The 15,086-nt window shown below is 39.7% G+C and overlaps 1 long non-coding RNA gene across 3 annotated transcripts; it reads left to right on the top strand.

Annotated features, from left to right (window-relative positions):
• Positions 1-786: 786 nt before the first annotated feature.
• On the top strand, positions 787-15,086 carry LOC109368979. Of its 3 annotated transcripts, XR_002117504.1 has the most exons (6): positions 787-871; positions 8,479-8,639; positions 9,320-9,405; positions 10,299-10,473; positions 12,005-12,063; positions 14,917-15,086. It is a non-coding gene; the product is annotated as an uncharacterized LOC109368979 (long non-coding RNA). The 3 variants fall into 3 exon arrangements; XR_002117509.1 differs by lacking the exons at positions 10,299-10,473; positions 12,005-12,063; XR_002117510.1 differs by lacking the exons at positions 9,320-9,405; positions 10,299-10,473; positions 12,005-12,063.

Below are 15,086 nucleotides of genomic sequence, written 5' to 3'. Positions count from 1 at the left end.
TTCAAACACTGAAGCAACAAAGCAGTACTGAGGTGCTTGCTTAAAGTCTCTGTATACAGAAAAACAGTATCTAATGAAAGATGCTAAGGGAAACAATGAATACAGCTCCTGCTGTTTGCAATATATACAGACCCTGATGTTTGTTTCAGCAGAATCAGAGAGAGCTTCTTGGCAAGCCAGTGACATTCAGTGAAAATATACTGGTATTATACATTTCAGCTCTCTTCCTTCTAACCAGACTCTTCAGGCAGTGATTGTACTCTGAGATGGCACCGGCAGTTGCAAACAACTCTTGATATTTAATTTTCAAGAGCACTGCTTTTATTCCTGAACTGGAAATCATTTGTCCAGCCTAGGCTGTCTTTTACTCAAAGCTGAAACCAGTTTGCTGGATACATGGCACAATCTTCTGTCTCATGTAAAACTTCTTGTAGCATTAGGATAGGCTGAGAGATCTGGGGCTGTTCAGTATGGAGAAGTCTCAGGGGAGACCTGAGAATCAACTCTTTAGCAGGGTCTGCTGTAATAGGACAACAGGAAATGGTTTCAAACTGAAAGAGGGGAGATTTGGGTTGGATGTAAGGAAAAAGTGTTTTACTCTAAGTGTGGTGAAGCACTGATACAGGCTGCTCAGAGAGAGGCAGTGAATGCACCGTCCCTGGAGATATTCAAGGTCAGGCTGGATGGGGGCTCAGAGCTCCTGATGGAGCTGTAGGTGCCCCTGTTCACTGCAGAGGAGCTGGACCAGATGACCTTCGAATGTTCTTTCCAAGCCAAAGGATTCTAGGATTCTATGACATCACAGCTATTACACTGTAGCTACGACAACAAGTTAAGGGGGTCTACAGAAGAGAGCTTTGATCCAGCTCAGGTACAACATTTTTCTGGAGAGCTAAATATTCCATATTTCACTTACTAGCTAAAATAATCATTACTTCCCAGTGAACTGTCATGACACAGAACAAAGCTATCAAAATTGCAAGAAAGTAGCTTCTCAGTTCATTTGCTGCTGATAAACTATATATCCTACCACACTGATCCTGTTCAGCTGAGCAAGCTTATTCTACTGAGCAGATCTGTGATGTGAGTTATTTAATCCACAGTCCAGCTAGGGACACAGTTGGCACCCAGCTGCTTACCCATAGTCTCAATCTGCCACTTGTCCTCTCACATTATGAACTGGAGATGGGAAGTTTCCTGAATGAGAGCAACCCCAATGAGCACTGAGATTTAGATATCAAGGAAGAATCTGCAGCTCTGCTCCAGACTCCACATAGAGATGAATAAGGGGGTTTTCTGCCACTCATAACAAAAATATTTGTTTAGACACAGTCATAGAGAACCATCTTCAGACAGCACTCAAATTAAGCATTTTGGCAAATCTCCTTAGTGCAGGGGTATTGTTTCTCAAACCATGTCTGAAGGGATGCTAGTCATTTCCTGTCCAATGAAGTATAATCTCAGAACTGCCAAGTATATTTCCTCTGCACATTGCTTCAAAGAATTTCTTATTTCAATCATGATGTATTGTGATTTTGTCCTATGGATTACATTTGTTTATAATGTGCTGCTAATGAAAAACTACTGTATCTGTGTTTTTGTTTGTCAGCACCTGCACGGGACAGCAAAAATCCTCCTTCTGCAGTATTTCCAATGTAATTGTGCTTTCCTCTAAGGTCTCATCATTATAAAGGAAGATTAAAAATGCCATGTAAGATAGCACTCAACATAAAATGTTCAAGCTAGAAAAATCAAAGCTGGAAAATGGGAAGTTGGACAGAACATTTTTTTAAACATGTTGTCCAAAAAAAAAGAAAAAAAAAAAAAAAAAAAAAAAACCTGTTAAGAAACAATCTCTTGCCACATGTCACATTTGCTTCCCAGTCTGTCATGCTGCAAACTGCAGTTGGATAGGAAACCTGAATGAATAAAAAGTGAATGAAAAAACCAAGCTGCTTGGGGAAAGGGTACAGCTAGATTTTATTCACCCATAGCTTTTCTGCTACCATTCCATCCAGAGCATTACACCAATACCACAAAAATTTGGTATTTTATATTCCCCCCATTCAACTTTTTTTATTGACTGCTTCAGGCAATAAAAAAAATACTCCATCTGTGGAATCTTGCTGTGCTCTTCCCCATAACTCTCCTTATTTCACTGAGAATTCTCCTGCAAATTAAGATGGGTGCTATCTGCATGGCCCAGGCATTCCTCTGTATGTGCAACTAAGTGCAATACTCATTAATTACTCATCAGGCTTGAATTATATTGTAAATTCAGTATACAAATACCTGCTGAACAAAGGCTGTGCCACCTCAGTAGTGAATTAAAGCTAAGCAGAAAGCAACATTTAAGTATCCAGGTGAGAGCAATCACCCCACAGGCACACCAGCATGGCAATGGGGATTAGACTTTACATAAGGATCTACATCTTCTACAAAGGGCTATATAAGAGGACAATGAGGGGCACAATGTTTGCCCCCAGTTTGCTGTGTGTCTTGTATTCAGTCCTTTCTTCTGGTTCTGGCACAAAGTGCATTGATACAAGCAGTAGAATCTTTGCTACTGGAGTGTCTTGCTCCAGGTATGACCAATCTCATTGGTTTCCTGAACCACCCAACCCAGCCACTAAGAGACTCCTGAAGCAGTGCTCAGCCCTGTGCTGAAAAACAGACAAGATCAAATTTAATTAACAACAGTTTTCATTTCATAAGAAATTCACAGGAAATCTATTTCAAACTCAAACTCAAACTTTTCTCTGATTACAGCAAAAGCTTCATTTAAAACTAACGCATGGTGCCCTTTGAAGACTTCCTCTATCTTTCTTTAAGACATTAGCAATTCTTATTTTAGAGTGGCTTTCTAACACCTTTATAAAGGAAAGACTAAAGCCACCTTTAGCTATAAGTATGTCTGCATTTATACACACACACAATATAACTACCATTAGAATAGATTGAGATGTCTCCAGTTAAAAAGATGAGATAATAGAACACAGTAAATTAAATAAAGTCTCCTCAGAGAGACACAATGCACTGATCAGCTCCAAAGATTGCATTTAATCCCTGACAAAGATAACGAGATAGCAGACATGCACAAAGGCCACGAGACGTCTGAAACAATGGCTGTGGCCTCCCACCTCCTAATAAAAGATGTATGTTCACTTGATTTTGCTTGGGAAGATATGCTTGCTGCTGAAGTTAATTGGTAGTGCCCACAGTTTGTTTTGTCTATTGACACGGTAACAAGTATTAATGGACTCAATGCTCAGGCGTGCTGAGGATTGAAATCAGCCCTTACTAGCTTTAATGTGCAGCAACTTCCAAACTTTCCTGAACACGATAGCATGTAATTTTCTAAGAATTTAAGCAAATGTCAAAAGTGAAATATACCCTTCCTTGCAATCCTTCATCCTTATACACAAATGGCATTTTTAAGTGCGATTGCTTTTACAACACACAGACAGGCAACAGAATGAGATTTACAGAAACTACAGTCAGAGCTGACAAATCAGAAATGAAAACTACACTCCCCCCTCTCCCACAGATTCAGCTGGCCTTCAACAGTTGTACACACAGAAAATTTATTGTTTTACATTAAGGAGCCTTCTTTGTCCTCAGGACTTCCCAACAACATTTGGTAGTGCAACTCTGAACATGTCCTATTAATATACCCTGACAGACAATGATTTTGGATCTGGAGTAACCTAGGATCATTTCTTCCAGCTCTGCCCTCCTGGTAAAACTTTGTGTCTGAGGAAATTATGACCTCACTCAAGAACATTTGTCTCACCAATCTAAAACTAATGACATACTCTTTTGAGTTTTGCTGAAGTGGAGTTTAACAGCTACACAAATTTATCTTAGCTAATGACTACAGCTCCGTCTTAAAACTTTTGAGCAAGAGGGACCATAATATTACCATAGTAGTGATGATGGGACGCTGAGAAAACTCACAGAACCACCTCTGAAGGTCTTTGCCCAGCTCTGGCACTGCATGCAAGCCAGTAACTGTCAACATTTTACTTGGCTTGCTACCAGCCAAATCAGTTACACTGATTGCAGTAACACTCCTAAATGTTGGCAAAAATTGTCCAAGTACCTCAAGAATTACTAAGAAAAGTAGTGATGAGAAGAGGGCCCTGTGTAAGGGACAATCTTATTTTGACCTTTTTGCTGTAGAGACAAAAATTATTCAGATAAGAAAGCAAATTATCTTGAAAAAGGAGGAAAAGGAGAGAGCAGAAAGCAAAGAAAGGAAAAAATGACAATGAGACCTTGATTCCTTCCTCGTAAAGCAAGGCTGCCCAACAGGATGCTTGGGGCAGCCCTTGCTTTCTTACTTACAGTATCATACTGCTTTTTTCTCAATGGAAAGATAAATAAAAAAGACTGTTGGCCTGAAAATGGCACTGGATTTGAAACACTTTACGTACGCGCATAGAGAGCTGCTCAGCTGAATTGTTGGTCCCACTAATTTTCTCTAAATCAAGTTCCCAGCAGCTGCTTTGAGCCAGCCCCAACCCTTCCCTGGCCAAGGAGCAACAGGTGCTCAGGCAGAGAGGGAAGGGTAGATGGGGCCAATGGAGGAAGAACAGTGTCCAGAAGCCTATTTGGAACCACTGCACACACTGATCTAGCTGTGAATTGTAAGTGGTCATGTATAAACCAATACTTCACAAATTATCTACAGTAACGCAGTTTTTTGAGTAATACAAAACAGGGAAAAAAATTCAATTTGAGCAGATGGTAAATTGACTGCTTTAATTTAGAGGGTCCTTTATTATCCAAAGTTTAAATTGAAGCATTAAATGTACAGATTTAATAAGCTTCCCCACAATTTTACTTTCACACCACTTTCACTGGATAAAGTTTGTGTCAACATGCTGTGGAGGGTGGAGTTTGAAAGCTCATACAAAACTTTTTCTCTTCTGAGTGCAAAAGAAAATTCCTACTTTAGGCCCTTCAGCAGCTGAACTACAGCATTCCTCTCTGAAAGGAAGCAATTCCTACAGATGACTCTACGGACTGACAAGGCTACACGAAGTTACACATTGTCAGGTTATCACAGGCATACGCATTTTTTAAATCCATTTTTCTTTACTGGTGCAATGTCGTCTCCTAGCTATTCCTGAAGGAAAACTGCCATAAAACATACACAGAATTCAGCTACACAAAGCAAAGACCTTTTATGCTTGAAGATATGAAAGATCTTTCTGTCACATATTGTTGCAGCACAGGCTAAAATAATCACTCATTACCCCTTTTGAGGGATATCTCATTTGGCCCAGCTCTCTAATAATATATTTCCAACACTGCATTTTGGTACTCAGTAGCTTCTATTTTCTTGATTACAGATGATTGGTAGTGTAAAACATACCACTACATTTATAAGCTGGAACAGAGGAGAAAAGCACGGCATTTTGGCCAGGCTGGCATTTATTGGTTGTTGGCCTGTAATTCTGCATCACAAGCATATAATAGGAGCAGTGCCACTGACTTCAGAGACTTTGAATCAGGACTTTACCCTGCTCTGCACAATATCCTGGCTCTTGCAGGATATCTTGTTCTGTGCATCTGACTGCTTTCCAAATTTTGAGGGCACTTGCAGCTGCTTCCCAACAATCAAAACTACTGAAACTGCAGTCCCAAATTTGATCCCTCCTGCCAGCAAGGGCAAACGGTATAGAGGATTTGTATTTAAGCAGAACCAACTCCACATCAGGCTTTGCTAGTGGCAGAGACAGACAAATAATTTGTAAGATATTAATATGCTAGCCTGGCAAATAAGCCTGCTGAGCTCTGACCAAGAGCTGTGCACAACTTAAAGACAAAGTAAAGAGACCGCATGACACCTTCAGATGAGAAAAGAGAGACTGTAGGTCAGAATACTGCAGCGGATGATGAACACAGGGGAGCAGGAGCATTGCAGCATGCTCCGCACCACTACACAGGAGTGAAGCAGCAATTCAGACAGTCAATAAACTGGGTGACTGAGCATGGGAAGCTGAGAGCTTAGAGCCAGAATGAGATAGAAAAGATGGGATGTGGCAAACTCAGAGGAAGTTAGCAGCAGATGGAAAGCACTTTTGATAAAAATAAACTTACTTAATGGGAAAAAAAAGAGAGTGGGAGGGGAAATATTGTTAGGATTACGAAGCAGATGACGATATATCTTTCACATAGAATCATTATTGTAAAAGACCTCTAAGATCATCTAATCCAGCAGCTGACCAATCAACACCATGCCCACTAAACTATGTCCCTAAGTGCCATATTTACACATTTCTTGGACACCTCCAGAGAGCGCGACCCCACCACATACTTAGGTGGCCTTTTACAACATCCAACAATCCAAAGAAAATCTATCATTAAACTTATGGATATGATTAAGGAAAAATGTATTTTCCCTTAAAAAAAAAAAAAAAAAAAAAGGAGCTTGTCTGGAGGTCTTTCTTGAGTAAGATGGATCATGACTGGCTACTACCCTTATAGACTTACCTGAAGAGACAGAAGTGTTAACATCTTACTTTCACTGACGTTTTAGAAGGAAAAAACAATTCCTGAGCTGCTCCTAGAAACATGCACCCCACTCCCATGACAACTGTGGTGATTAAATACCTCAGTTCTATGCTTGACATTCCTCAGGACAAATCAGATATCTTCTATGCTATCAAACATTAAACTAAATTTCAAAGGGTCCAGCTGGGGTGAGGGGAATAAGATGCTTCTGATCCTACCAGTCTTCACCATTTCCTCAGGTCTGATGAAATTCTGATAGGAAACACTTGTGCTTTCGTCTCTGTTTTATTTTAAATGATTCAGTTGGTTTACACAGACTAGTATGAGAAAACAGACCTCCTTCAAAGCCTTGATAACCAGAGAAGTTTTCTCATACTGATCTTTGGAAGAGATTCAGCAAATCACAAACAACAACAGCAGGAAACTAGACTCTTAAGCAGAAAAAGTGCCAGTTTTCGTGCTAACACCAGGTGATACAGGTGTAGCTGTCTACAATGACAGATAAAGATATAAATGTCTCTACAGTCCCATATTTGAGCAAAGGATGTTCTGGAGAATTTTGAAGGAAGCTAATGAAATGGATGTAAAGAAGCATGGTGGCTTGCCGTGTTACTGCTTGAAAGCCGATTAATTCATTCAGAGGGTGTCAGATTAGTTTTGCAGCTGAAGAAAGAAAAGTGAGAAACCTCACAGACCTTAAATAAGTTCCAGTAATCTAATGGCTAGTTGTCTATTATAACCAAATCCCTCTGTTGTTTGTTTGTTTGCTTGTTTCCCAAGCTTTTCCAGTATATGTGAGGCTTTGAAATTAAAGTTCAGTGGGAATGACAGCCGCATATAATGCATATAGCCTGCAGATCAACAAAGACTTTCCTTTACAAAATTTTGTTCCCAAGTTTACATAAGGAATTCACAATGACAACTTAATAAAAGGAAAAAAAGAAAATCACATAGAAATATCTTATTCAGGAAACCTGATACAAATAATGAAGTGAGAAGCACACAATAGCTGTCAGTACAAGCAGGGGGGGATGTTAAAATCTATTGTTTAAAGTATAGTTCTTACTGCCGCCTCTTCAGTCACCATGTTATCCATCTGCTTTCTCTTTGAGAGCATGCAGAAGAGCACCCAAAGCAGAAGTCCATCTAGCTTTGTCTCTGGAGACTGCTGGCATGACATTTCTTTCGCTATTTCAGCTGAGACTCAAGACTTATGTATATGGTTACTCAGTAGCAAAATGCTTCTTTATTCCCAAGGCTTCAGAAGTTACATAAATGATTAGGACTGCATTGCATATTTATGTATAGAAGAATAATTGCATTCGCTCTAGAGCCATCAAGGCTGTAATTCACATGAGGGTTTCCAGCTTATTCCATAAATCATGGTAATACTGGTTGCATTGTTTATTATTGCTAGGAACGCCTCACAAATGCATGTCGTTTTGCACAGCAGGTGCTTCACACTCACCCACTGCAGAAGCTGCTTGTGCAAAGCCCTAGCAATCACTGGTGGTACACACTCACCTGCCAGGCACTCACACATGGCCAATGATACCTGACAGAACACATACATTTTTCTTAGCTCAGTGAGAATACCAGCTGTCATCCAGTGTGAAATTTCCCCCTCAGAACTTCATTCTAAAATGCTACACAACTTTTATGTAGAATTTTGTCCAGTGGACTGCAAGCATTCTACTTTCTACTTCATCACAGACACTCTGAAATTCACCACTATTTCACATAAATTTCAATTCCCAGCCTTGCACAGTCTTGCTTTTGCATGCACGCAATGCTATGTTTGGTTGTGGTTTAGGTGTATGCACAATAACCTGGTGCTGTCCTTACCTGCATTTGCACATCTCTGGGCAAGCAGCACACCATGGGTCTGCTCATACAACTCTGTATTACACATTTGTCTTTACTTTCTCTTTTAACTCACTGCCTTTTTCTCCTTAGTGTGATAAGTTGTACCAGTAAGAGGACACAGAGAGATGAGGCTTTCATCAAGAGGGGGAACAGCAAGGAGGAGACAGCAAGAAAAGCAACTGGATATACAGTTGGACAGAGAGAGCTCTGACGTTTAGCACAGGAGGTTTCACAAACATCTTCTGTGGCATGTAGGTAAACCTGCAAGTTTACATCTCCCCATAAAAAAACAAAACCAACCTGATGAAGGGATGATAGAATTTACGAAGAAATCTGTTTTTCTGAAATCACTTCACTTGGAAAGTAGCTCAAACAGATGCAACATGACTTAACCACGGTAGGCTCCTGGAGGCACTGTTTTCCCAGTTTCCCCTGTGCTTTCTGAATTTTGAGACTGTCAATGTTTACAGTGGAGCACGGCATCTCCTGCAGCATGGGGCTGTGTATTCAGCTGCTGAGAACCAATTCTCTGCTGCTATCAATCATCAGACTTTACCGAGTCAGGCTACCACCACCAGTAGGTAACAGAGAGAAAATGAGAAGTAGAGATTGATTTCACACTCCACCCAAAACGAAGGAATTTGAGCTAGACCATGAAGTTAATGATCACTGATAAGGCCTGGCAAGAATTGAACAACTTGATAACGTGACAGTTTGGCAGAATCTGACAGTGTTTTCTGAAGTCTGAGCCATGCTCACGTGGCATAAATCATTCCTGCCCGAGTTCTCTCAATTAGCCATTTTGCAGGAACAAGGAAACACTGCAGAATATATGCCAGAATGTGCAGCTCCATCTGCAGAAACTTAAAAATAGATGCTTACAAGGCAAGAGATGCAGAAAGAGCAAAACAAACTTTTCTCTCTTCTGCAGATATGCTCACCTGGGAAGGTAGACTCCCAAAGCTTTCAATCTAAATTGTCCACCTAAATCAACAAGCTGCCTTCTAGAGCACACAGGTAATAGTGTTCGCCTGTTTCAGCAGTAAAAAATGATGTAATGGTATATCTCAGTGTCTAAATATATGCTTATCCATGAATACTGAATCAGTAGTTACAGGCAAACTGGAGATGTGTTTTTAGTCATATTTCTGCAGTCGCAGGCCATTCTAGAAAAGACAAAATAATATACTGTTTTGTTCAGCTTTTCAGTGGAGGCAGGCTGTGAGTATGGGAAGAGAGAACAACAACAAACTCCAATCTCTTAGCAGGTCGAGTATAGGACCCTGCGTGTATCCAAATCTTCTCCATTATACTCTGTCTAATTTGGATCAATAATCTGAACAAAAAATTCTGTTATATAAAGAGGTATTTGACTAGTTTCTTGAAGTTTCTGAGACAGGTAAAGGATTACTGGTGCAACCAAACGGAGTAAAAAAGCAAAACTTAAAAAAAAAAAAAAAAGACAGCTGTGCACAGAAAACGTAATGTAAAAATTTCATGTTACACGTTTCATGGAGGTGTTCAAGAAATGTGCACATGTGTTAAGACAGAAAATGGCTTAGTGGGGGAAATATTGGTGGTAGGTGAAAGGTTGGACTAGATAATCTTGAAGGTCTTTTCCAACCTATATGATTCTATACTATTTCTCTAGATACCTTACTCTGCAGGAAATTTAATGTATTCCATTCAGGGAAGAAGCTGCATCCAAAGTCCAAGTGCCCCCAAAATTGTTTTGACTGCTTTCTTCAAGATCAGTACAACATGAGCCATACAGGCCACATTTGCAGTGAATGCCCACTTTGTAAAGTTTCAGTGAAGACAAATGTTACACGGGCACAGATTCCTGACTGAATACTGAAATCTAATGTGACTTATTGAGGAAAAGTAAAAATAGCTGTTTTGTCTTTGAGCTGTTAGTCTGAAGATCCAGATTCTAAAGATGCAAGTCTTGACAAAGACATACCAATACTGAAAACTTACATATGATGCCTTGAGAGTGTTACTACCTGATCCAAGGAGAACACATAAAAGAGTGCTCTAAAACACAGTCATTCTTATTTCTACAACATCATCTCCTGCAGAAAGGTAAGCTTGTTTCTAATCAAAACCTGTGGCTACATCAAAAAACATATTTAAAATAACTGTTACAGTGTCACTTTGAAAAAAAATGCCAAAATAAAGGTGCTTGGGCTCCTCTCTATGGGCAGCAGCACCAGTCCAGACCCTGCTCTTGTTGGGGTGTCCATGGTCTGAGGCCTCATCCAGCTCGCATCCACTGCTGCACTGCTCCTCCATGGCTGCATGCGGAGATCTGCTCTGCATGGTGCCCTTGGGCTGCAGGGAGACCTGCTCCACCACAGGCCTCTCCTGGGCAGCAGAGAGCTTCTGCTCCACACCTGGAAGAACTCCTGCCCTCATCTTGGTGGCTGCAAGGCTTCTCTCACGTTTCTCAAAAGAACATGGAAACCTCCATAACTTATCAGACCTCTAATGTCTACTGCAGGTATAATACAGGCCACAGTACCAAACATATACTTTTCCATGTCAGTTTCCCCTTTTCTACAACGAGAAGCTAATTTTTAATGTGTGGAGCCACTGTTACTTGTGGCATTCACACAAACATTTGTTTGCATAGTAGGATAGACGTAAGACGAAGCTCTATCTTCTGAACACTTCCCTCCATTTCTATAGCTGCCAATGTAATCAGTAGTCAGAGAAGCAGCCATATGACTGCAAAACTTTCTGTTCAGCTGCAAATATATCCACATCTTCTCTAAGAGCTGAGGCATTCTCTTTGTCTCCATTATTTCCTATCCCTTTTTCAAACCTTGCTGTATCATTTTACTATCCCACATGTCTAGGACTGCAAGCTATTGCTACTCATTTATATGAAAAAGGATTTCTGCTGAGCAATTTACAAAAAGAATTCTTCTCTTATAGCTATATTCTTTCTTAAAAAATTTGGTATAACATGAAAAAATAATAGCCTACCTGTGCCAAGCAGGAGCTATAAGAAAATACATTTTTCTCTTCTGAGTTGAATTCTTTAAGCTAAATATACAAAATAAAATAGTACTCTTCAGCCTGTTACTCCCCTGATATGGTAACAGATGGCTCAAACTCTTTAGTCAAGCCTAAAGAAATCATTTAGTTATGACATCTTCTGCCTTCATTCCATGTCCCAGTTGTTTGGTGATTTTTGTTTTTTTTTTTGTTTTGTTTGTTTGTTTGTTTTTTAAAAGAGAGGCGGAGGAGGGAAGAAAATATCCTTTATCCTTTACTACCTTCATTATGTCCCACGGGGAAAAAGCAACCATGTTTGCATTATTCTTGACAGATCTGGGGTGGACAGTCTCTACAAGCAAATGCATTCCCTTCAATATTCTAACCTTTTTCCTACTATTTGTCTCAAATTCACTTTCTGGTCCCAGGCACATTGGACGTGCAAACTGATTACTCGCTGACTTCTCACAACAGCCTTGTGAAGTGCAGAGCTCTTCATCTGTAGGCTGCTGAATGCTTTCTTCTTTACTATCACATCATTCTTTCATTCTTTATTGTAGCTTCTTCTTTATAATGCGGAAACTTACATACTTTGCATCCCTTTTTTTTCCAGATATGGAGAGAAGAGTATTCAAAGGTAGATCATCCACGGACCTGGAAGTTGTTTTCCAGGTACTAGACAAGAATTTTACTTTTCTCCTTGTACCCATAGCCTTAAATTTAGCTAGGGGCAAGACTAGCTTCCACTTCGCCAGCCAATTCACTCTAAAACTCAGAGACATAATACAATAATGTGCAATGAAAAGGATGGCCGAAGGTGATCTAAGCTTTGTCTTCCCTTCTATTTTGCAAGCATGCAAGAAGTACCATTCAGTTGTGGAGAAGAACTCTTATTCTGTCCAAATTTTTATTTTCCATCAAACCAGGAGTTCAAGATGTTTAATTCTCATTAAAATTGGCCAGTTCAGCTAATTGCCACAACATAGAGCTGCCAATAGTAGTCCAGTTCTAAAGTTGAGAACTGCTCCTCACTGATTATTTTCTCCTTAAGTGGCAGGTAAAGCCCTACCCTACCTTGGGGAAGGAAATAGCAGACTTTGCAGAGAAGGTCAGAGAAAGTAGAGAAGGTAACAGATACAAGCTGAAGGGAAAAAGCATGTTTAGACAGTACTCAAATAGTGAAAGGTGCCCAGAGAGGCTGTGGGACTCCATCTTTGAAGATGCTCAAAATTCAGCAGGTAAGGTCCTGAGCAATCTGGTCAAATGCTGAAGTTAGTCCTGCTTTAAACAATGAGGGAGAATAGGTAATTTCTCCAGATCCCTTCCAACCTAAATTACTTTATGATTCTGCAAATCAACGAAGATAAATCCTCTTCCTTACAGCTTAATAGTACCTAAGAATTCCTGAATATCATCATTCTAAACTTTTCACTCTGGGGAAAGACTAGTTTAATTTGACAATTTTTGTTAGCATTTGTTCCACAGTTGTCCTCTTTCGCTGTCTTTTCCCTTTAACAATGCTAAACACCTCTTCAGAAAGGAGCTCAAAATTTATTATTACAATAAGTAGAATTCTTTTCCTCAAGAAATGTCCAATGTCTCTGTAAGTAATTGGCACGACAGAGCAAATACCATCTCCTGAGATGCTCAGTAAAAATGCTTTTCTAGCAAGAATATTACACAAAGCTTCTCAAATTGAAGTCTAAAGTAGGTCAATAGCAGGACAGGATCAGGATTTCCTGACCCTCCAGAAGCATCATTCACCACCAAAGAGCAAGGGCTCAGCATTAGAATAGGCACAAAACTCATGTCAATTTGTCTCCAGAGAACACTGATAACAGTTGATACTTCCATTAACATTTCCTCCCTTGAAGACCTTACAGTAATAAATCCATCTTGTCATAATGAAACATTCATCTTACAGAGACCAGGAAATCTACATTCAAGATTACTCACCCTTTTTTTTTTTAAACCTACTGGAAGTGATACAGATGCAAATCATTTATTGGATGGACTTTTCCCTTTCTTTCTCCTTACCAGACACCTTCCTAACTATAACCTACTCCTTCATGAGATCACACAGTCAAACCTTTCACGCAACACTTAGCATTTGTATCATCTCTTAGGAATGATGAAAATATTCTTTGCCCAATCACCTTTACACGCTCCTTCACTGCTCAAGGTTGAGATCTGCAAATTAGACTAGAAACTATTTGTGACGAGAAGGAACGGCCACTCATCTGCACAGCTTCAGGTACAGTAAGGAAGGAGCGCTCCCTCCCCACAGTCACACACACTCACGTAGCAAGTGACAACTGGAGAAACACAAAAGAAACTAAGGAGAAAATGATTTCCAAATAGGCTCTTTTTTGAAACTTGCAAAAGCTCTTCAAAGCTAGCACTGATATAAATAAGGACCTTTAGCTTTTCAAAAAACATTTTGGTTGTGCATATAACTAAAACCATAGGGAAGATTTAGAGCACAAAGGAAAAAGAATACAATATACAGGAAGATGTTCTAAGGCATAACTTTCCACTGATGTCAAAACAACAGCACAGAGGACTGTAACAAGGACTTATGAGGGTAAGCGAGAAAATAACAGTCATCCTCCTCAAAACTCTACTTAGAAAATTCCAGAAAGTTACTATGCCTATTAAAACCAGACCAAGAAAAGAAAATCCTTTAATTTACTTGCAAAAAATACTTTCTGTACAGGAGAAGCAGATGTACAAATGGTGGTCTAACATTCTGGCTACAGAAAACAAAAGCAAAGTGAAAGCAGCAAGTGACCTCACCTTCCTATTCTGTGGCTAGCACTCTTACACAAGTTGTAGAAGACATAAATTTAATGTCTTTTTGGACTGAAAATTAAAATAATAGTACAAGAACTCCTTGTTCAGCAAAGGGCAAGAATGGAAGAGTAGAGAAGAACAGCCCCCACTGATGAACAGGAGAAGGGGAATACTCAGCAAACGCCTACAAATTTTATAATGTCCCATAAACATGATGCACAATGGCAATAAAGTCACACTAATATGATATGAAAAGGGCAGTTACAGCAATACAAAGAGGTCAATCATGTACCTGACCTGGCAATGTTATTACTGCAATGGGTCATAATTACAACAGGACATTTTAACTCACACCTAAGATATGTCAAGGAGAAAAGATGACCACACTGTACATTACTAATGCAGTAATTACATCCCACAGTTGTATTTTTCCAGACGGAAAAGACAATAACGTATGATAAGCCAGAATGACACCTAAATCTTTGTTCTGATTCACAATAAGTCTTCTGACAAAATGTTACAGGAAGCCTTTTGTTTCTCCTAATTCCCTGTCACCATATTTGACTCTATCTAATGAATGCACCTACACAGACAATGAGGCCTTTATTTGCCTAGAAAGAAAACTGTTTTCCTGTAATGCTTTTCTTATCAGATATTTTGCATGTATACACAGGTCCTCATTGTCCATCTGCTTATAATTCTCTTTGTCTTTTATGCTATGTTACTCTCCAGGCCACTCCTTTCAACGTGTGAAAAAACATGATTTCAGATGAAGAAACCCACAGCCCATATGAAGATTTGCGCTACTCAGATTTCCAAACCTGGCCTTCCCAGAAGAGTCCAATCCTTCTTCCCTCCCTCTCTCTGTCAAGCTTTCTATGAGACAAGATTAATGTCACTGA

The sequence above is a fragment of the Meleagris gallopavo genome, chromosome 8, assembly GCF_000146605.3.
Source record: "Meleagris gallopavo isolate NT-WF06-2002-E0010 breed Aviagen turkey brand Nicholas breeding stock chromosome 8, Turkey_5.1, whole genome shotgun sequence".
Classification (NCBI taxonomy): Eukaryota; Metazoa; Chordata; class Aves; order Galliformes; family Phasianidae; genus Meleagris; species Meleagris gallopavo.
The sequence above is the reverse complement of the archived record's forward strand: the minus strand, read 5'-3'. Positions and strand labels throughout refer to the sequence as shown.